At 42.2% G+C, this 22,020-nt stretch overlaps 1 protein-coding gene and 1 long non-coding RNA gene across 5 annotated transcripts in view; one reads left to right on the forward strand and one right to left on the reverse strand.

Annotated features, from left to right (window-relative positions):
- LOC119932343 overlaps nucleotides 1–2,099 on the forward strand; it is a 52,181-nt gene extending 50,082 nt beyond the window's left edge. The window contains exon 4 of the long non-coding RNA XR_005452303.1: nucleotides 2,023–2,099. This is a non-coding gene — a long non-coding RNA (uncharacterized LOC119932343). The remainder of the gene's footprint in view (nucleotides 1–2,022) is intronic.
- ASXL2 (ASXL transcriptional regulator 2) overlaps nucleotides 1–22,020 on the reverse strand; it is a 108,865-nt gene that overhangs the window by 22,461 nt on the left and 64,384 nt on the right. The gene's annotated exons all lie outside the window — the stretch shown is intronic.

Genomic DNA, 22,020 nt, shown 5'->3' on the forward strand with positions numbered 1-22,020 from the left:
GCCCTATGCAACCAAGGAGGGCTCCAAGGTGGGTCAGAACCTCTGACCAAGAGACTCTGAGAACATGTGAGAACCTTATCCCTGGAAGGCACTGGAGTAGCACACTGCAGTCTTGGGCTAATCAATTAGGGCAAAAGGAAATTAAATGGAGCTGAGGGGAAAGACTGCAGGGAACTCCAGCAAGGGTCAGATTTTTCCAGCCCGGTCCATCGGTTCTGGTCTCTACCTACCCAGCTTAGACCATTCTCTGGACTCTCTACATCAGAGCCCATGTCTGATGAGGATAAGGAGGACCCTGACCTTCACTTCCAAGAGTACTGGTGGAATGACGGATTACAGAGCTGTCGGAGGATAAGCGGAGGAAAAGAAATACGAACCGCTAAAATTGACTCAGATTTCCCAATTTTGACAGCCTCCTAGATAGGTTTGATGAGCACTTCACAACTAGCCGTCCTCCTTCCTTTATTCTCAGAAACAAAAGGGGAAAACAAATTGGGTGAGGCCTGGACTCATGAGAAGTAGGAGGCTTTGGGGAATGACAGGTGGGAGACAAAGGGGAAATAAAAGAGAGGACAAAAACAGTAGGGCAGCACCAAGTCAGCAAAAAGAGCATTGTTCTGGGAATTGGGACACCTGGGTTCTAGTCTTGGTGCAGTCTGTTAAGAGTATGCCATCGTGGTGAAGGTTTCTGAATGAAAAACAACATAAAATATCCCACAGTGTGGATGGGCCCAGGTGGAATCATGAACTAGAGCTGGCTAACATAAGCACAGGCCACAAGGGCTACCGAGGAAATTGCTTTCCAGGTTGTGGTGCCTTGGCACAACATCAACACTAAACTGTGATCATTCTGGCCATAAATGAGTCATTCTGTGTACCCGCCCACCTCTTTGCTCACTGTATGCCAAGTACCAGCATACACAGAGTAATGCCCAAACCACTAGCACTACCATTAATTACTGAGTCAGCTCAGTCAGCCGGACAGGTACTACTGACCTGTGGACTGAACTCCCCAAAAAGCCCACTCAGGATCAAGTAGCTGCCAATTCCCTTCCTCTCTCCTCCAAAGATGCTTATTAAGTTCAACCGTGGACCAAATTCCAGCTCTTAATTTGGCACTCCTGCAGTGCATAATGGCACCTCTGGTTCCCTCCAGCACTAGCCACTATATGCAGAGAGGGGAGGACTGGGATGAAAAACTACATCTCCTAGAATCCAGTGACATTCCCTCATTTTGCAGACAAGGATAGTGACTGAAAGGGGTGTACCCAACTTAGTGGATCGGAACTGGTTCAGCAATTTTTAAATTACCTAGACCTTACTTCAACCTATAATGTCAATAAAAGAGTCACAATCTTCCCCTCTTCTCATATAATACACCCCATTTCATGGTCAATAGTAGCTGATCAAAAATCTGAAAGATCCACAACTCGTATTTGCATGTCACAAAAAAGATGATGAGTAAGCTCACTGAAAGCAGGAAATGCACTTATTAAAATTGTGGAAACACCACAGGGGCTAAGGGCTCTCAAGAACTGTTTGCTGACATTGAAAATAATCACAGTTATAAAAACAATGAAGAGGAGCAGTTGGGGACCTGGTCTTCTGTACAGTTTGCGATATTCCACAAAGCAATAAACACTAATTGTTTAAGGAAGAGAAGGAAGAGGAGGGAGGAGGGGGAGAAGGAGGAAGCTAATATGATATCATGATTGTGACAAAATGGCAGTTATCACCACTGCTGCTGATGTTTGTTAGTAAGTGAAAAATATTTACTCATTCCCTGTAGCTAGATTCAGCATTGGAGTATATCAGGAATGGCTAAAAGGCAAACTGTCTATCGTGGCTTTGGAGCAAGCTATTCTCTATCAAGAATATACGGTGCAGATCCCAGAATGTACCGTTCCACTTTACCAAGAGCAGTGATCTTCACAGAAGATGGAGCAATGTGTAGAAAGAGTGGTAATTTATAGGAAACTCACTCTAAATTGACAGAAAAATCTCAATCTGTTTCATTTACAGTGTCAATGTGGCTGTAACACTGAGGAGTATGACTCGCTATAGAGAAGACAAAATAAAATGCAACAAAATAATAAGCCCACTTATTTCAGTGTTCGTATTTCACTCAAACATTTTACGGGGTTGGCTGCTACTAGTTTACGTGATATTTGAGCGTTAAAAACAAACCACATCCTTTAGGAGACTTTTTTCAGAGAGACTCTACCATTTTATGTATGCAGCAGCAGAATTAAAATGACAATAGGAAATTGGTTCATCTTTTCAATCTTCTGCACCACCTGAGATGCCCTTAATTACTCCCCAAGGGCCAGTCAAGTGCCAAGTCACTGCTTGGCACCTTCTTGTGCCAAGTCCCAGCCTGTAAAATTCCCAAGAAGGACAGAACAATCAACAGGACCAATAATAACTTGGAGCACTCCCCTCTTTTCCCCACCTATCCCCAAGTTGCATGAAAACCTTCAAGAATGTACATGACAGCTGTAACCACAGTTACCGCCAAAAAGGAAACCAACTTAATTATGAAAAAAAAGGTTAGTTAAGGTCCTAGCTGCCAGAATTCAAGACTGCTATGTACTGGCTTGTTTACTTTTCAGTATCCATCTGACGGTATAAATCATCATGGCTGTAAACCTGTATATATCTGAAACCAGAGCATCGGCCAGAAAGGAGACCCATAAGCACTCTTGGCCTTAAATAAAGGGACTGCACACACACACATTTCCAGATGAATTTTTTGGGCCTCTCACGGCTGTATTTTGTCAGTTGGTCTAGTGGGCTTCACAGTTCCCTAACTTCATCCTAAAGCCATGAAATGACCAGCCAGAAACCCCTATTAAACCCAATTATCTTCTTACAAAACCCCAAACTTGGGATGCACAACTTGCAGTGATTTTTTTTAAATGATCCCCCAGAATGTGAGAGCCAGGGCTACTGTCCTGGAAGCCTCGCCCAAACCCCAGCCTAGAAAGTGACAGACCTGAATGTACAGACAGGAACAGCTGTCTCTTCTTGGACCGGAAATGCGTACTATCGACAGGTACGCGTGGCCACACAAATAAATGACTTCATTCTTTTTCAAAATGACTTTTCATCCCGTTCTTGGCAGTTCAGTCACACACTGAGCTTGTTGTAGACAAGGAACATGTATACCAACTCTGTTCTGTTGTACTCTTCCAAGCACAAATTGAAGTGCTCTGCACACAGTAAAGTGCTCAATTATGATTGATTTGAATAACCAGGGGAAAAGAGACCAGACCAACAGGGATAGAAGTCACTTTAAGCCATCGGTGATGATATGGTCTTGCTCAAGGAATGGCCCTGTCCCTGGTCATAGGTGATCAATATCTCTCTATTACAGATATATACATATGTATGTAATATATATATATATATATATATATATATATATATATGTATATACAGAGTTGGTACACATGTTCCTTGTCTACAACAAGCTTAGGGTCTACAGTAATAGAACCAAGTGGACCTCCAGATTAAACAACATACAAATGTGTGCGCTTTAACAAAATCAATGAGAGCAAAAATTTTGGAAATTAACTCAAACTCAAAGGTAATAAAATATTTATCTACAATGAAAAATAAGCTAATGAAACAAAGCAGCGGAGCCAAGTGAAGCAAGCAGGAGCCTGGAGTCAGGGGAACCAGGTTCTCAATCCAGGCTCCACGACTGGTCCGCCGCGTGACCCTGGGCGAACCACCTGACTTCTCTGGGCCTCAGCCACCTTGTCTGTAAAATTAACACCGCAAATGTGTATAAATTAACAGTCTTTCCATTTCATCACTCCCCAAGTCACCAGACATTTAATCACATATTCTTCTGTTTTTAATAGAAATAAAGAACAGTTCATAATGTGCAAATCTGGGAGCTTGTAGCTGATCTAGTTACCTTGCATTCTAGCTGCTGCTGTAGTGCTCAACCCTCTGAAGTGTGCCATAGGGCCCCCAGGACTCATGAATCCTGCTCCTCTGGTGCCTGGGGTCTTTTACTACATGGCCCTTGGGAAGGAGGGAGGGAGGGGTTGTTTTGGTCACGTGAAAATCTGATCATTACTGACTCCTTTTTCAAGGATTTCAATAGTCTTCAGGAAGGCTCACTGACGGGAAAAGTCATACATTCACTGGTTGAAAAAGGTACATTACAAACATCCTAAAGCAAAAACGCAATGATTCACTCTCCTATCTTCTCCCTTTTCATTGGTTTTTAAATAATTCAGTTTTAAAGAACCAACAGGACTCAGATGTATTACACTGCAGCACACCACGGAAAAAATCTGAGAAGCAAATGTCTCAAAAAATGCTTTGTTTATTGGGTAGATTTGTTTCTTCACAAAATATAGGGCTCCAAAAGCTGCAGAACAAGAACACCACAGGCAACTGAGATCAGCTATTTTCTTCAAAGATATCCCATTCCATTCCTCACAGCAAAAAACAAAGTCCCCCACCAAGGCTCCAACCTACATTTTTCTGGTATACCCACTGCCCCTGGTCCTGGAGTAAAGTGACACTTTCACTGTGGTGACCAAGGTAGTAGTGTCTATTTTTATCTTTAAGCTATGTCAGTCAATCATATTTATTGGGCGCTTATTGTGTGCAGAGCACTGCACTAAGCACCTGGGAGAGCACAATACAACAATAATAACAGGCACGTTCCCTGCTCACGACGAGACCTTGCTGCCCCTGTACAGAAGGGCAAAAAGGGCTCACACTCTGCAGTAGAAACTGTGGCCAGTACAGTACAGAGAGAGAAAACCACTGAGGGGAGTGATTGGAGATGACAGAGAGACACTGAAGAGGGAGAAAGCGGGAAGCTGCCTCCGAGTGCAGTGGCATGAGATCCAGAGCAACAAAGGAGCTTATAATGGACCCTCACCAGAAGACAGCTGGGAGCTAGGGAGGGGTGCCCACAGCGGAGGACCTAAGTCTTAAAAGAAACAGCAAATGCAAACAGGAATCTGAGCGGGTCTGCAACACAGAAACCAACAATTTGGTGTACTCTATTTACCTCAGATAACTTCCAAAACTGAAAATAGGTTAATCTTTGTGCTCACCTGCGCATGGCACTGTACAAAAGTGAGCTCAATGGACGGAGTCTCTGTTTTAGGCTCTTACAATCCAAATCAAGTCACATTGAGAGAGACAAAAAATGCACACAGAAAACTGAAACAATGAAGGCCCATAAATTATACATAAAAAGCAGAAGCATTGAACAAGCAAAGGGAAAGTGCAGGTTGTACAGAGATGAGTTAAGAGATCATTAAGGGAGTTAAATATACAGGTTGGGCCATGCCTCCGTATTTCTGTGCCAATGGGAGAGTTGCATTTCTGTCTCCTTTCTTTCCCCCAACAGCAACATAAAACTGCAGCATACCTCATTCACACACATCAAACAATTTGCAAACAAATTAAACCACTGTGGCTCCCATCTGCACTACTCTTTCCAAAAACAAAGTGATTTAGGCAATCACTGTCTTTAACAAAGTAACCAGGAGCTCACCTATTCTAGAGAAATAGGGATTATACACTCTGTTGGTGCATCTGGCCACTTCTCACTGTGCTGATGAATATTTCACAAGTGATAGTGATTTCCCTCTGGATCCACAGAGAGAATCCAGTCACATGTAGCTGTCCTTATCTCTGAGGATGACACTAGATCTGAAGGTTAATGTGGGTGAGGCTGAAAATGAGAACCAACCATAACACCCTGCGAATACACTGCTTTGCGGCTTGCAGGTTCTGCAGTTTCCTAAACTGCTTAAATACAACTTCTGCAGAAGACAGATCCTGCAAGATGTTCTGTGCCATCTCGGCAGCACTTCTGACTTCAGGACTCCAGGTATAAGAACCAACACGAATAGTTATTGGGCCCGTCTCCAAGAATCCATCCGATGCCTTTTTGGTAACTGGTAAGTATTCATTCATTCATTCAATCATTTATTGAGCGCTTATTGGGTGCAGAGCACCGTACTAAGTGCTTGGGAAGTACAAGTTGGCAACATAAGGGGAGGGGATCACCAAGACTGGTGTGATGAAAATGTCCAAGATTTAAAAATTACTCATGATCAAGAGAGAGAGAAATACAACGCCCACATAACAAAGAGAGACCTAAGAAACACCTAGAGCATCGAGTGTGATGGACAGTGTGTGGCTGAATTGTATTTTATCTACCCCAGGACTTAGTACCATGGTTAACACACAGTTAACCCTTAACACCACCATTATTTTGCAGCTAAGAGAAGTGTGAAGCCATCTGTGTGATGCCAAACATAAAAAAGCCCAAACTTTGGATTCTGATTCAACAGTCCAGTAGCATTATGGGCTCACGCATCTACTACCACACCAATGAAGGCTACAGGAGGATCCCCAGAACAAGAAGAAAGCTTTAAGCATCGGAGTGCCTTCCAATAATTAGGGTGAGGCTCTTTGAAGCACGGAAAACTTACTAAAATATAAAGGCAGTGGACCTCTAATTTATTTTTAATGTCTGTCTTGTCTTCTAGACTCTAAGGTCCCTGGGGGCAGGCAACATGTCTACCAACCCTTCTCTACTGTATTCTCCCAAGTGCTTAGGACAGTGCTTGGCAAACAGTAATACTACTGATTGACTCCCTCATATATTATAAATTTATATTAATATATTATATTAATTTATATTAATATCTCCCCTTCTAGACTGTAATCTCATCGTGGGAAGGGATCGTGTTTGCCAACTTTGTTGTACTGTACTCTCCCAAGTGTTTAGTAAAGTGCTCGGCACCTAGTCAGCACTCAATAAATACCACTGATGATGAGGGCGATGACGACAGACTAACTTTTGAGGAAGTCACTACCACAAAGTCTTAAAAAACTCTCAAACACCTGGATTTAGTAGCATTTCTACAGAAATCTATAAACTAGGAGGAATGCTACTCCTTAGCTATCTGCATAGGTTTTCCCTCAACATATGGAGCACCGGGCTTACAGTCTAGAACCTCTGTGCAAAGAGGCTGGTTCTCCCCACTGCTTGGTGAATCCCAGAGATGAAAATTTTCCAATACACCTGCCTATATGCTTTGCCTGTCCTTTACTCCTTGGGCACCTTCTCTGATACATCCTAGGAACTCAGTTCAACACCCATCTTTACAACAGTGGCCTTCCATTTTTTCCCCTGGCTAAAAATAAAGGAATCAATCAATGGTATTTGAGTGCTAACTATGTGCAGGGAACTGTACTAAGCACTTGGGAGAAAATGATAGAGAGTTGGCAGTCACAGTCCCTGCCCACAATTAGTTTACAGTCTAGAGCGGGAGACAGACACTAATATAAAAAAAATGTGGTCTATAATTTTAAAATATGTACAAAAATGCTGTAGGGTTGAAGGTGAGGTGAAATGCTCAAAGTCCAGGGATCCAAATTTTTAAGGTTCAATTATTTTACATAAACCACAAAAGTACTTTAGCCCCTTATCTAGAAGATGATCATTAATATTTTTGGCACATCCAATGAGTGATTAGCAAGATATGCTGCACTATGAGAAACTGTATACATTAGCACTCCTTTGAAGCATGAGGAATTGAGATTCCATATAAGGAAGAACTCCAGATAGTGTGGCTAAGTGTTGAAATGGGTAACTGAAGGTGATAGTAATACTAGTGGAATTTGTTACGCTTTTATTATGTGCCAAGCACTGTACTTACGCCTGGGGTAGATACAAGACAACAGATCATACACAGTCCCTGTCCCACATGTCTAAGAGTGAAGGAGGACAGGTAATGAATCCCCATTTTACAGGTGAGATACCTGAGTGATTTGCCCAAGGTTACCCAGCAGGCAAGTGGCAGAGCCTGAATTAGAACCCAGGTCCTCTGACTCCCAGGCTCTTTCCACCAAGCCACTTTGGTGGGGAAATATCCTTCTCGGGCAGCTTTTGAAAAGGACAAGCCCACCTGCCCAAGTGTAGTCCTGCCTTTTGCAGTACTGACATTTAATGCCAAAAATCAATATTGTACAATCCCATAATGAGACTAGGATTATGGAGAACAAACATCTAAGAAGGAAGCATTGGATTTTATTTTCTTTTTTTTTCGGAAACTCAAACTCATTCTCATGACCATGTAAAAGATTCAGAGACCTTTACTGCTCTATTGTAGCAGACAAATTGCACGGAGGTTGCACATCAGTCACAAAGTAACAGTCTCAGGATTTGGATCTGCCACAGCATCTTTTAACATTACCCTAACAACAGGTTATATTGCACTGGAGGAATGATAGATTTTCAGAGCGCTTTTATACTTGCTTTATAGCTACAAGCACTGAGCTTGGACCATTTTTACCAGGTAAAAGGAATAGAATCGGCTTTAAGGCACTCAATCAGCTCTCTTTCCCACCCTCAACCTTGCTGATCTCCGGCTACAACCCAATGCTCTGTTGCACTAACACCCAACTACACCCTGTATCTTGATCTCATCTAGCTCGCCACCGACCACTGGCCCGTTCTCCTTTGGGCCTGGAACTCCCTCCTCCTTCACATTCCACAGTCCGTCACTCGCTCCGCCTTTAAAACTCTCCTAAAATCACATCTCCTCCAAAAGGACCTCTCAGACTAAGGCCTTTATTTTCCCTAGCTGCCGATTTTGCACTTGGCTGTGTACCCCTTAAATACTTGGATGCTCACCCCAGCCCCACAGCACTTAGGTAAATATTTTTATAACCTGCTATTTCCCTTATCCCTAATCTATTTTAATGTCTGTCTCCCCTTGTAGTCTGTAAATTCCTTGTGAGCAATCTACCATTTCCACCATATTGTACTGTCCCAAGTGCTCACTACAGTCCTCTGCACACAGTAAGGACTCAGTAAATGCCACAAATTGATTGATTAAATATAGGAGAAGCAGCTTGGCTTAGTGGAAAGACCATGGGAATGGGGGTTAGGAGACCTGGTTTCTAAACCTGGTTCCCCATTTATCTTTTGTGCTTCTGTTTCCTCATCTGTAAAAGGGAGATTAAATACCTGTTCTCTCTCCCACTTAGACTATGAGCTTCACCTAGCAAAGCGACAGTCTTAGCTAATTACCTTGCATCTACCCCAGCTCTTAGAACAATGCTTGACACAAAGTAACCGCATAACGAATACCACTATTATATAATTAATATATCCAAATTTTAGATTGGAGCTCAAGTACATGATGAGGATGGTCAGAAAGTTAACCAATCCTTCAGTAACCTCAAGCCAAAGTAGCTGTGTCTGAAAAAGTTTCGATTTGTGGTACATCTTCAAGATTAGAGTCTAGAAATATTATTCTCTAGAAACTAGTTTTCAACTTTACTCAATGCAGCTGCCTAGTTCTGGGACGGGGAAATAAATAATCCTCAATAAGGCATTCGGTATTTGGAGGTATTATTTATGAGTTGAGTTCACAAACTGCCCAACCACAATCTCTCCTCTGCTATCTCTAAAAAGGATAATACCTCTACCGTGTTTCTTGGTGACATTCTGTAGGTTTAAATGACTTGTAAGGGTCCATCCTATTGCAGGACGAATACTTTGATTTTCATCCTTTGAACTGCTAGCTTGTCTCCTTGAGCTCAAATAGCTCTTGCTAAGTATATGGAAAGCCCCATCCATCTGGTCACAGATGGTGAGTTGGTGGCTTCATAGGCAGGAACTACATCAGCTGCTGCCAGGTGCTGGTAGCCAGGAAACAGATGTGTTCCTACTTTCAACACTTGTCTGCAGCTCCTCCTGGGTACGGCAGCCTGGTTCTATATAGATACCGTGAACGGAAGCAACATATGTCTCCGCTTGGGTGGGGCTTCCCATCTCCCTTTCTTGTCCCAGATTCTGTGACTGCCACAGCTGCTGCTCTTTGGCACTTCCCTTCGCAGTGCCTCAGTTTCCTCACCTGAAGGATAGGCGTTAAATAGCTGTTTTCTGTCCCTCATACTGTGAACCCTATGTAGGACAGGGACAGCCTTCTATCTGCCCTAATGCTTAGCACAGAGTAAATGCTACATGCCAGAATTATTAATCAAGATTATGTTTTGTTATAAATTAGAATTTTCTCCCATACCCTATGAAGTTCAAAAATACAATAAGCTTAAAAAAGAGGACTTTAGAAGGACTTAAACTGTGCTATTTAATTTTACCCTTTAAGCAAAAGCAATATGAATGTAACACCCATTACATTAATGAACCAACTCCAATATTGATAACAGCTCTCTCATGGCACCAACCTATGGGATTAGTAACCCAGAGTCTTGAGCAAATCACTGACTCGAAATAGAGAAACAGCCACGAAAAAAACACCAAGTTATTTTACAGTTGTAGTGAATATCATGTTATCCCTTCTGGAACAAATGGCAAAGTCACTGGCGTTGGTGGCTTATTTCCCAATACGTCCAAACAAGGAGGTAAGGAACTTTCAGTGGATCTCTGTTAGTTTTTTCTAAGCTAACAAAGGAAATGACAGAGGATTTCAAAGCCAATTGACAATCACTGAATTTGCCTGATCTCCATTTCTGAAAACATGTTGGCTTTCTAATGGAACAGTGGAGGGAGAACCAGTGTGTCCTAGCGGAAAGAGCGTGGGCATGGGAGTTAGAGGACCTGGGTTCTAATCCCGACTCTTCCACTTGACTGCTTTGTGATCTTTGGCAAGTCACTTTACTCTATGTCTCAGTTCCCTCAGCTATAAAATGAGGATTAAGACTGTGAGCCCTACGTGGGACAGGGACTGTATCCAACCTGACTGCTTGGATTCACCCCAGTGTTTAGAAGAGTGTCTGGCACATAGTAAGTGCTTAATAAATAACACAATTATTATTATTATTATATTACTTCTACCACTAGACCACTGTGTGTGATGTTTTGCAACATCTCTGCTTTTAGTTTCCTCATTTCTAAAATAATGATAAATACCTGCCCTTTCCTACTTCACTGGGATGTCACAAGGAAAAAAATGAAGTAAGTCAGTGAAAAGTCTTTGGGAACAGAAGAGCTATCCAGAAACATCAACTGTGTGGAAGCCAGCAAGGTCCAGCGGAAAGAGCACGGGCCGAGGGCATCGGGACACCCAGGTTCTAGTCTCAGCTCTGCCACTTACCTTCTCTGTGCCTCAATTTCCGCTCATTTGTAAAACAGGGATAAAATACCTCAGCTCCCTGTATCTTAGACCATGAGCTCTAGGTGAGACAGGGATTGTGTTCAACCTAATTATTTTGTATCTACTCCACATTTGGCACACAGTAAATGCAAGTGATAGACTCAAAACAAACGAAAAGGAAAATGCTTTCTTCCACTATGGGAAGTAAGCAGATGGACTTTATTGCCATAGGAAGTTATGTGGCAAAAATATCAGCACACTCAGTTTTTCCATAGGCATGATTTTGCCATTCACGTGAGAATGCTGTTAGGGAATTAGGCAACGTTCTTCAGACAACAGGTATCCATCTAGCTAGAATGCAGTTGCAGTGTCAGAAGGAACTTCCAGTTGGGTTCAGATGCAAGACACCGCTCAAGTCTGGTGGATTTCCTTGAAAATAGGTTCAGCAGACACACCACTCCTGTCCTTTGGGAGAACTGAATGTAGACTCTACAAGGGTGTAAACTCACGGACAAGAGGTCAATATGGGAAAATGTTAGTAATGGGCTTTTTCATACTCCTAACCATGAAAATAAACTTTTGTCATCCTTTGATGAAATCTGTCAGGCCTAGAATATTGGGCCTGACACAATCAACTCATACTATTTACTGAGCATTTACTCTATACAGAGCACTGTATTAAGGGGCCTGGGAAAGTACAATAGAGTTAGTAAGCCCAATTCCCTGCCCTCCAGGGGCTCACAACTAATTATGTTAGACTATTCTTACCTGGGAGATAAGTGCCGCAAAGACTGAAATCAAGAAAGCGGCAGTTTTGTTTTTGTTTTTTTTAGCAGAAGCCTAGATAGGGTCAGACAACAGAGACAAGGACAAGAACAGTGATAGTGAAGGCTGATAGTGAAATTGGCTATTTGGGAAGCACACTGGCCAACGATGCAATGATTTATGTCACGAATTTTAAAAGTCACAATAAAAATTGGCATGGCTCTCCGAATCTGGCTTGAGCCCTGCACAATCAGGGCTAGGCAATCACACCATGGTCCCCAAATTCTAATCCTGGCTCTGCCACTTGTCCGCTGGGTGGCCTTGTCACTTAACTTGTCTGTGCCTCAGTTACCACACTTGTAAAATGGGTATTAAGCTGTGAGTCCCAAGTGGGACAAGTACTTTGTCCAACCTGATTAGCTAGTCTCTACCACAGCTCTTAAGTACAGTGCCTGGCACAAAGCAGGCATTTAATAAATATGAAAAAAAAATTTTAACCTTCTGAATGGGACAGCAGGGATGAAGGGAATACAACTTTCTGTGGGGAGTTGGCTTTTTTGTTTGCATTTTTTTTAAAAAAAATAGTATTTGTTAAGTGCTTACTGTGTGCCAGGCACGATACTAAGTGCTGGGGTGGATACAAGCTGATCATGTTAGACATAGTCCATGTCCCAGATGGGGCTCAGTCTTAATTCCCATTTTACAAATGAAGTAGCTGAGGCACAGAGATTTTAAGTGACTTGCCCAAAGTCACACAGCCGACAAATGGTGGAGCCAGAATTAGAACTCAGGTCCTTCTGATTCCCACACCCATGCTCTATCCACTAGGCCATGCTGCTTCTTACTGATAAGAGACTAGAGAAGGAAAAGGAGAGGCAATGGGATAGTTTTATTGTTTCTGAAGTTAGGGGCAGGGAGGGCAGGTCCTCAGTTCTATGCACAAAATACACGCTCAACAAGCACTATATATCTCCTCTCATTATTTAGCTCCTCTCGTCCATGATCCTGGAACTGTACTTTTCCCATGCTGATATTAATCATGAACAGTTTCCCTTCCTCCATTATGTGACAGATTCTTTTTCAGCCACATTAGACAGAATTGTACACTGAAACTCTTCCAGTTTGGGGGATTTGGCTTTTTTAAAAAAATGGGATTTGTCAAGCACTGACTTTATGTGAGGCACTGTATTAAGCACTGGGGCACATACAAGCTAATCAGGTTGGTCACAGTCCATATCCCACACGGGGTTCAGTTTTAATCCCCATTTTACAGAGAGGTAACTGAGGCACAGAGAAATTAAGTGCCTTGCCCAAGGTCAAACAGCAGACAAGGGGTGGGGCCATGATTAGAACCCAGGTCCCATTAAAACCCAGGTCCTCTGACTCCCAGACACACGTTCGAAGAGATTAGTACAGTGCTCTGCACACAGTAAGCACTCAATAAATACCATGGATTGATTGGTGGAATCAAGTTTAAAAAAAATAGGACTTTTCCTTATTATCTCTATCAAAGGATTGTTGCTGCCACACAGTGGCTAAAATGGGACATTATCCAATTGCTCTAGAAAATCTCTGACTTGCGTATCACCTTCATCCCGAGGCTTCCTGAGGTCTCAAATTTAAGAAAACCGAATTACTTTGGAATGGTCAGGCAAAGCTGAGAAGTCTGTGGCTAATGATAACAACAACAATAACAATATTTATTAAGCACTTACTAAGTGTCAAGCCACTAGGATAGATACAAGATAGGCAGGGCATACCATCCCTTGCCACATATGGTTTACAGCTAAGGAGGGAAAAGAGGTATTTAATCGCCATTTTATAAATGAGGAAACTGAGGCACAGGGAGGTTATGTGACTTGCCTATAGTTCCACAACTGGGCAAGTGGCAGACCCAAGAGCAAAACTGAGACCTATTCTTTTTTTTTAAATGGTATTTGTTAAACTCCTATTTTGTGCCAAGAGTTGGGGCACATACCAGTTAATTATGTTGGGCACCATCCATGTGCCACATGAGGCTCATAGTCTTACCCACCGTTTTAAAGATGAGGTAGCGGGGGCACAGAGAACTTAAGTGACTTGCCCAAAGTCACACAGCAGGTAAGTGACAGAGCCAAGATTAAAGCGCAGGTCCTTCTGACTCCCTATCCAGTAGACCACGCTGATTCTCTAATCTAATAATAATAACAATAATAATAATAATGCATGTTAAGTCATTACTTTGTGCCAAGCTTGCAGTGTACTATGCTCCGGGGGTAGATACAAGACAATCAGATCAGATACTAATGCCCTTTCCACTAGGTCACAATGCCCCAAGACTAGAGGACACTTAAGCTGATGGTACCCTAGGAAGTCACCTAGCCCAACAAGGAAATACACTGCCTTGGCTTAGGGTAAAAGATGGACCAATCCCAATAGGATGTTTATTCATGGATACTTGCAGCAAAGAATCCCAGGTAGAAAGATGCCAGCGACCACTGCCCCCAAGAAAAATTTACCCTCTGCCACTAGCAGACTAATCAGAGAAGCAGCATGGCCTAGTGGCAACAGCAAGGGCTTGGGAGTCAGAGGACATGGGTTCTAATTTCGGCTCTGTCACCTGTCTGCCATGTGACTGACCCTGGGCAAGTCACTTCACTTCTCTGTGCCTCAGTTATCTGATCTGCAAAATGGGGATTGAGATTGCGAGCCCCATGTGGAACAGGGACTGTGTCCAACCTGATTACCTTGTCTCTAGCCCAGAATTTAGAACAGTGTTTGGCACATAGTAAGAGCTTAAATAGCATTATTATTATTATTATTATTATTAATCCCAGGAAAATCCCTGCATTAGTTAACAGAAATCCTCATATCCTCATAGAGAAGCAGTGTGGCTCAGTGGAAAAGAGCCCGGGCTTTGGAGTCAGAGGTCATGGGTTCAAATCCCGGCTCCGCCAATTGTCAGCTGTGTGACTTCGGGCAAGTCACTTAACTTCTCTGTGCCTCAGTTACCTCATCTGTAAAATGGGGACTAAGACTGTGAGCCCCCCGTGGGACAACCTGATCACCTTGTAATCTCCCCAGAGCTTAGAACAGTGCTTTGCACATAGTAAGCGCTTAATAAATGCCATTATTATCATTATTATTATTATTATATCTTATGGTATGTAGGCTCCAGAAATACTCATACAACAAGATAACCAGCAGTTAGACCCTTAAGGTCCAGGACATCACCTAGTATATTTCTTTTCATCAACTGGATAATGAGACACTACCACTAGCAGAACCCCAATTTTTTTTTCAGCCTGGCATTAGTTTGTTCCCTGCAGTTGCAACCCACACCTGCTCCGAAGTAGCTACATTGATCCAAACGAGAATCAGAGGGAGGGTGTTCACTGCAATGACTTTAGCAGCAGGAGGGCTGACTCAGCATCCGTCAGTCCTTGAAGGCAGCTAAGGAAGCAACAGTTACATCCTGCTGCCACCTCTCTAACCGAAAGCTACTTGAAAAGTTTCCCTCAGATGAAGGACTTGGCTGACCTCCCTGCAGAAAGCCCTGATGGGCCAGAAGTAAGGCATCAGCATTTAGCTTCCATCCCCTCGTCCCGTGGGAAGAAGGTGGCAGAAGGGGAACCCAGTGAGTGAGTCGCTAGCCCAGTGCAGGCCCTCCAGCTCTATCCCCCCAACCTCCTCGCTGCATTTTAGATATGTAACCTGAGGCCACTCAGGTTCAGCCCAACCAAAATGGTATGAAGGAACATTTTTCAACTATATTCTATACAATGCCAAAATCTTAACACACTCAACAAGGGTACCTACCCTCCGCTCACTTCAATTCTCTGTCCTCTAAACTAGTAAACCTGGACTAAGAAGGAGTTTTAGGTTCCAAAAGATTAACTGAGCAAGTGATGGCACTGAAACAAGTGAAACAAGTGGTTACAGAGGTTATTTAGGAGCAAGAGCAAACCTTGGTCCAGTTCACAATTCCCATGAACTGTGATTAAGCCCAGGGTTGTGTGGAGGGGAATGGATATTTAAAATGAAAAATATCCTTTCCAGGCCCTTAGATCAAAAAACTAAAACAATTGTAATTCAATAAATAACAAGCTAAGGGGGTGGCAATTTTGGAGCTGTTCCATGCTGAGATATTTAAGCTTCAATTAGGAGACAGACAAAGATACAGGTCTTACTTATCTCTGACTGCAAACAGAAAGTGCCAGCACGCACACACCTTCAGGAAGAAGGTCAGACTAAGCTAGACGTTTGTTCCGGTAACTGCATCTTACCTTGACGAGAAATTTCATAAAGGTCTTCACTGAACATTGTTTCTGTTCTGAAGATTAGTAATCAGTGTTGTAGACTTCGGAGCGCTTTCAGTTTATGAAGAAATTAATGCATTAATTTAACGCTGGATTTAAGATTTCAAAGTTCTTTCCTCTCCTCCTAATTGGTTGAAAGAAATACCCATCAGGGCTCTGTTTCTATCAATTTTAAATTAAATGTGTCAGCTTTGCTGCTGTCGGAGCTCTGAATTTCTGTACATATAAGGAAGTGGGTTTTGATGCTATCTGAATGTGCTTCCTGTTTTACTATGCATATGAAAGAAAGTGATGTCATATTCACAGTAAAAGCCCCCAACCAGAAAGCAGACCTGCAAAATGCTCTAATTTAATTTTGCAATTCCTTTGCAGATTTGAAATTTTTTTTTAAGTACAACATAATTCTTCACACTCTGCAGCAGCACAATCATGTATTACTATAGCTATCGCTCATGGCTTCCTTTTTCTTAAAAGACAGACTGAATTCAATAGTGCTCAAATGCAGAAAACTTTAGACTGTATGACCTCTAAGGGCAGGGAACATGTCTTACGCACTCTCCTAAGCACTTGCTACTGTGCTCTACACAAAGTAAGCCCTCAGATATCTTTGGGGAATCGATAAAAGGTTAATTGTATGTTATGTGAGTAGCGTGCAATAGGATAAAAATGGAAAGAGCAGGAAATCGCTCAGGTTTTTACAGTAATGATTTCAACAACTGAATCCTGGTGCTTAGATGGGATACATGACTATTTCAACAACTGAACTACTTTCAAGGAACAGCTGTGCACTCAGAGTGGTTTACTCTCATTTAGGGAGAAAATGCATATCCTCTAGAGTTAGCTTCTCTGTACTTTCGCCAGTTCTATTATGTCTTTCCTAAAATGTGATAATAGAACTGCCCACAGAATTATAGATATGGTTTTATATTGCAAAATCTCTGGTGGGCCTCAGTACCATTAGTGTGACTTAGAAGACTAACCAGGACCCTGATATATTCACTTGTCTGCTACTGAATTCCATTAGTGAGAATGTAAGGTTGATTTTCTCCGTCTTACACCAAAGAGAGGAGGATTGGGAACAGATGATAATCAGTGGTAAGTACTGAGCACGTCTTGTGATCACAGCATGGTATTACATGCTTTGGACTGTACAGTACAGTTGATAGATACCATCTCTGCCCTTGGGGAGCTTACAGTCTCCTGGGGGAAATTAATTTAATTAAAATTATTTTAATTTAATTAAAATATATCAAAGGGAAAGGAAGCAACTCAAGTGTAAGGATATGTGCATAAGGGCAGTGAGGGTGGGGTGAGTCCCTAAGTTCTAAGAGGGAAGGGCCTAAATCTATAGGTGAGGTAATGAGATGGGAAAATAGGATGGGGAGATAAGGACTGGGATAAGAAGCAGGGAGGTAAGCGAGGAGGCTGATGAAGTAGTCAAGGCAAGACGCAAGTGCTTGGATCAGGATAGTAACAATATTGCATTTTTCAGCATCTCCGTTATTGACAATGGAATCAATATGCTTTTGGGAATGTGATATTTGAAAGGTTTCCTGATCAATTTGGGGATTCCACATGCCCTGCTCTTAAAGTGTCTGGAATCCGTGATCCATTTCTGCTCAACTCTTAAATATCATATTTTTCTCACACTAAAAGAAAGTTCTTATCTCAAAACCAAAATTTGAGGGTTAAGCATGAGAAGCAGCATGGCTCAGTGGGTACAGCACGGGCCTGGGAAGCAAAAGGACCTGGGTTCTAAACCCAGCTCCGCCACTTGTCTGCTGTATGACCTTGGGCAAATCACTTTTCTGTGCCTCAGTTACCTCATCTGTAAAACTGGGATTAAGATTGTGGGCCCTATGTGGGACAGGCACTGTGTCCAACTCAATTATCTTGTATCTACCTCAGCGCTTAATACACTGCCTGGTTCATAGTAAGCGCTCAATACCATAAAAAAGTGACCCTGGACCTATGCCATTGGTAGGTATGCCAACAGCCTGGTTATCTATTTGCAAATATCAGAACAGAATATCAAGGAAAAAATTGCCACGCCGATAGTGTTGTCTGGGAATCATAAAAGCTGGAATACTATTAGAAATTTTAAAGTTTCGAACCTTCATTCATTCATTCATTTAATCATATTTATTGAGTGCTTACTATGTGCAGGGCACTGGACTAAGCACTTGGGAAGTACAAGTTGGCAACACATAGAGACGGTCCCTACCCAACAACGGGCTCACAGTCTGGAAGGGCGAGACAGACAACAAAGCAAAACATGTAGACAGGTGTCAAAGTCAGCAGAACAAATAGAATTAGAGCTATATGTACAACATTAACAAAATAAATAGAATAGTAAATATGTACAACTAAAATAGAGTAATAAATCTGTACAAACACATATACAGGTGCTGTGGGGAGGGGAAGGAGGTAGGACGGGGGGGATGGGGAGGAGGAGAGGAAAAAGGGGGCTCAGTCTGGGAAGGCCTCCTGGAGGAGGTGAGCTCTCAGTAGGGCTTTGAAGGGAGGAAGAGAGCTAGTTTGGCGGATATGTGCGGAGGGAGAGCGTTCCAGGCCAGGGGAAGGATGTGGGCCGGGGGTTGACGGCGGGACAGGTGAGAATGTGGTACAGTGAGGAGGTTAGCGGAAGAGGAGCGGAGGGTGTGGGCTGGGCTGTAGAAGGAGAAAAGGAAGGTGAGGAGATGAGCAAGGGCAGAACAAGTTGGACATTGGTCTCTAGAATCCTCAACAAATGTGTGTTCGGTGTTATCTGTGGAAAAGGAGAGAAGAGGTGGCAATGGGCAGGAAGAGGATGGAAAGAAAGAGGAAAAACCCTCAAGCATAAACAAAAGAAAGATAGGATGTTGTGGGCAGGGACCATGTCTACCAACTCTGTTGTACTGAACTCTCCCACGCACTTAGTACACTGCACTGCACACAGTAAGCACTCAATAAATCTCTCCGCCTTACCTCCTTCCCCTCCCCACAGCACCTGTATATATGCATATATGTTTGTATGTATTTATTACTCTATTTTATTTGTACATGTTTATTCTATTTTATTTTGTTAATATATTTTGTTTTGTTCTCTGTCTCCCCCTTCTAGACTGTGAGCCCACTGTTAGGTAGGGACTATCTCTATACGTTGCCAACTTGTACTTCCCAAGTGCTTAGTACAGTGCTCTGCACATAGTAAGTGCTCAATAAATATGATTGAATGAATGAATGAATAAATGAATAAATAGCCCTGATTGATATGTCTATTTTTATCCCCTTCCCTTAGTATGGTGATCCAGATTTTTTTTTCCCTGACAGAAAGGTGATGAAATCACTCTTGTACTGTGAGACTTAGGGGTGGCTAGATGGTGATGGAGAAGTGACGATAAGCTTGAAAGCCACCAATCTGCAGTACATCATGTCTAACAACTCTGTTGTATTGTACTCTCCCAAGCGCTTACTACAGTGCTCTGCACGTAGAATGCACTCAATAACTGCCATTGATTGAAGAATGTTCTATCAGTAGTACCGTGCAGCTTGTTTTATAAAGTAGTTTCTTCAGTCCGTGGGGATTTCCTGAAGTATTGTGAAATGTTTACTGAATAAACAGAACTTAACCAATGAGATAATAGCCCAGAACAGTGCCAATCTTTGAACTTCACAGTCAACCAACCATAGAGGTAAAATTTGTAAGAGAATGCCTGACTTTTCTCTGACTAGAAACTCAGCGTAAAATGATGAGTAAGACGATGCCAGTGCACTTAGGAACATTCAAGTCTCAAGCTACAGCACCCATTCAAATTTAAAAACCACCACACTTGTGCAACCCTTTCAAATAAACTGTAAAGCCAGCATAGTCTGGATATCACCAGATATGAACGCGCTATTCAAGGAAGGAGAAAACATTTCCAAATTGTGGCTCTTTCTTGACTATCTCATGACCTCATCCAAGGAACTGTGCCAAATGCATTTCCTAACTTGGAGAAAACAAACCATAAACTCTCCTGCTAGACAGGGGTATACCATGTCAAAATAAATGGAATAAATTGTCTGCTGGAAAAGCAGTCTAGGAAAGAGATAACAGTGAAGCTTATCAATTAATCAATGGTATTTATTGAGCACTTACTGTGTGCAGCACATCACTGTATCAAGCACTTCGGAGAGTACATTACAATCGACTTGCTGGTAAATGTGATTCCTGCCCACAAAGAGCTTACAGTCTAGAGGGGAAGACAGGCATTAAAATTACATTAAAACAAATGGAAGAATTCAAGAAACAGACATCTATCAGGGAGTAAAGTCTCCAGACTCTACGATTCACTCATGCTTTGAAATTTAAAAAATGTAGGAAAAATTAACTACAGCGTACTGGACTTTATCCTCTTCTCTCATGGACAATTTCAGTGGTTAGTTTTCATTTCAATTTTTTTTTTTGAAGTGTCACCTGAAGAGTCAACATCTGGTGACCCCCTTTGCAATGAAGCCCTAGATTAAGAGAAAAAAGGAAGTGGGCAGTTGAGGGAAAAAAAAAGAGGGAGAAAGGCATTTCTGGAAGAGAAGGTCAGGAGGTCAGAGTTTAGGGGAGAAAGTAAAATCTGTAGAAAAAAATTTAAAGGAATAAAATGGAAAGAAAAGAACAAATTAGGGTCCTTCAGCTACGAAGCAAAAAGGAGTGTGATTGAAACATGACAATAGTAAAACTGTGGTGAGTGGCTAGTATGTGTCAGAACAGTTTCTACTTTATAGTAGCTTGGCCCAGGGCACCCCTAAAAACAGCTCTAGGGCAGTTGCTATGTCAACATAAATTACTAATAAATATGCATGTTTGGGGGCAAGAAGGTGTCTTGGAGGGGGGATTGGATGCCTCTACTCATTTTCCATTAAAGCCATAGTCTGAAAACAAACACTAACTTTGCCAGTAATAACTGGCAAATTCTCCTAGAAAAACTCTCAGGGACATATCTATTGGTATTAGAGAGGAACTACTGGGACCTTTGCTAGTTGAGCACTGATGGAGTCGGATTCTCTTGAACTAGGAAATTTCAGGGCTGCTCCAGCTAATGAGGCCCTTGAAATTTCAAAAGTAGAGCAACTTTCGAAGACCTGTCCCCTTGAGACATGTAGTTCAAACTTTAAAAGGAAAAAAGAAAAATACCCAGACGGATACCTGGTTCTTTGTCTTTCAGCACTCAAGACCTCCATTGCTAGGTAGAGCGGTCAGCTATTTAGACCCAGAATGGAGCTCAAAACACTACAGGGATATAGCAACATTAACTTTTAAAACACCCCAGAGTTACCTAAAACAAACAATCAAATTACTCTCATCCTCCTTTACTAAGGCAAACACCAAAGTGGTTGACCTAAGGAGCTTAGGCTAAATACTCCCTACTTCTAAGTACCACTAATGGAATTAGTAACCTCTTTGGAAAGGAGCCTTTCCCCTCCCTGTCCCTTGGAGTCAGTAGTAAGAATTACTTTCCCTCTCATTCAAGGCTTGGAGGAGGTCCACTAACTTGAAGGGTTTTTTTTTTCTTTTTTCATGCAAAGGGGCTTGATTTTCTTTCTTCCCTTGATCTGTTTCAATTCATCAGAGAAGTAGCAGTGAATCTAAATATCTGACTACCTCTAGTCCCGATTAAAACACACCCTAATCTTGCCACAATTTCACCAGGTGGCAGTACTGTTTACATTATATAATTAACTCTACATTATACCACTAACTCCCAATTAGATATGAATATGGGAATCCGGGAAAGTTGAATGAAATCTAGTTAATCCAAAAGCCTTATTTTCACCAAAAGTTTCATACTGCCTTCCAGTAATTCATTATTGGAAGAGTTAAAAAG

This window comes from Tachyglossus aculeatus, chromosome 9, assembly GCF_015852505.1.
Source record: "Tachyglossus aculeatus isolate mTacAcu1 chromosome 9, mTacAcu1.pri, whole genome shotgun sequence".
Taxonomy (NCBI): domain Eukaryota; kingdom Metazoa; phylum Chordata; class Mammalia; order Monotremata; family Tachyglossidae; genus Tachyglossus; species Tachyglossus aculeatus.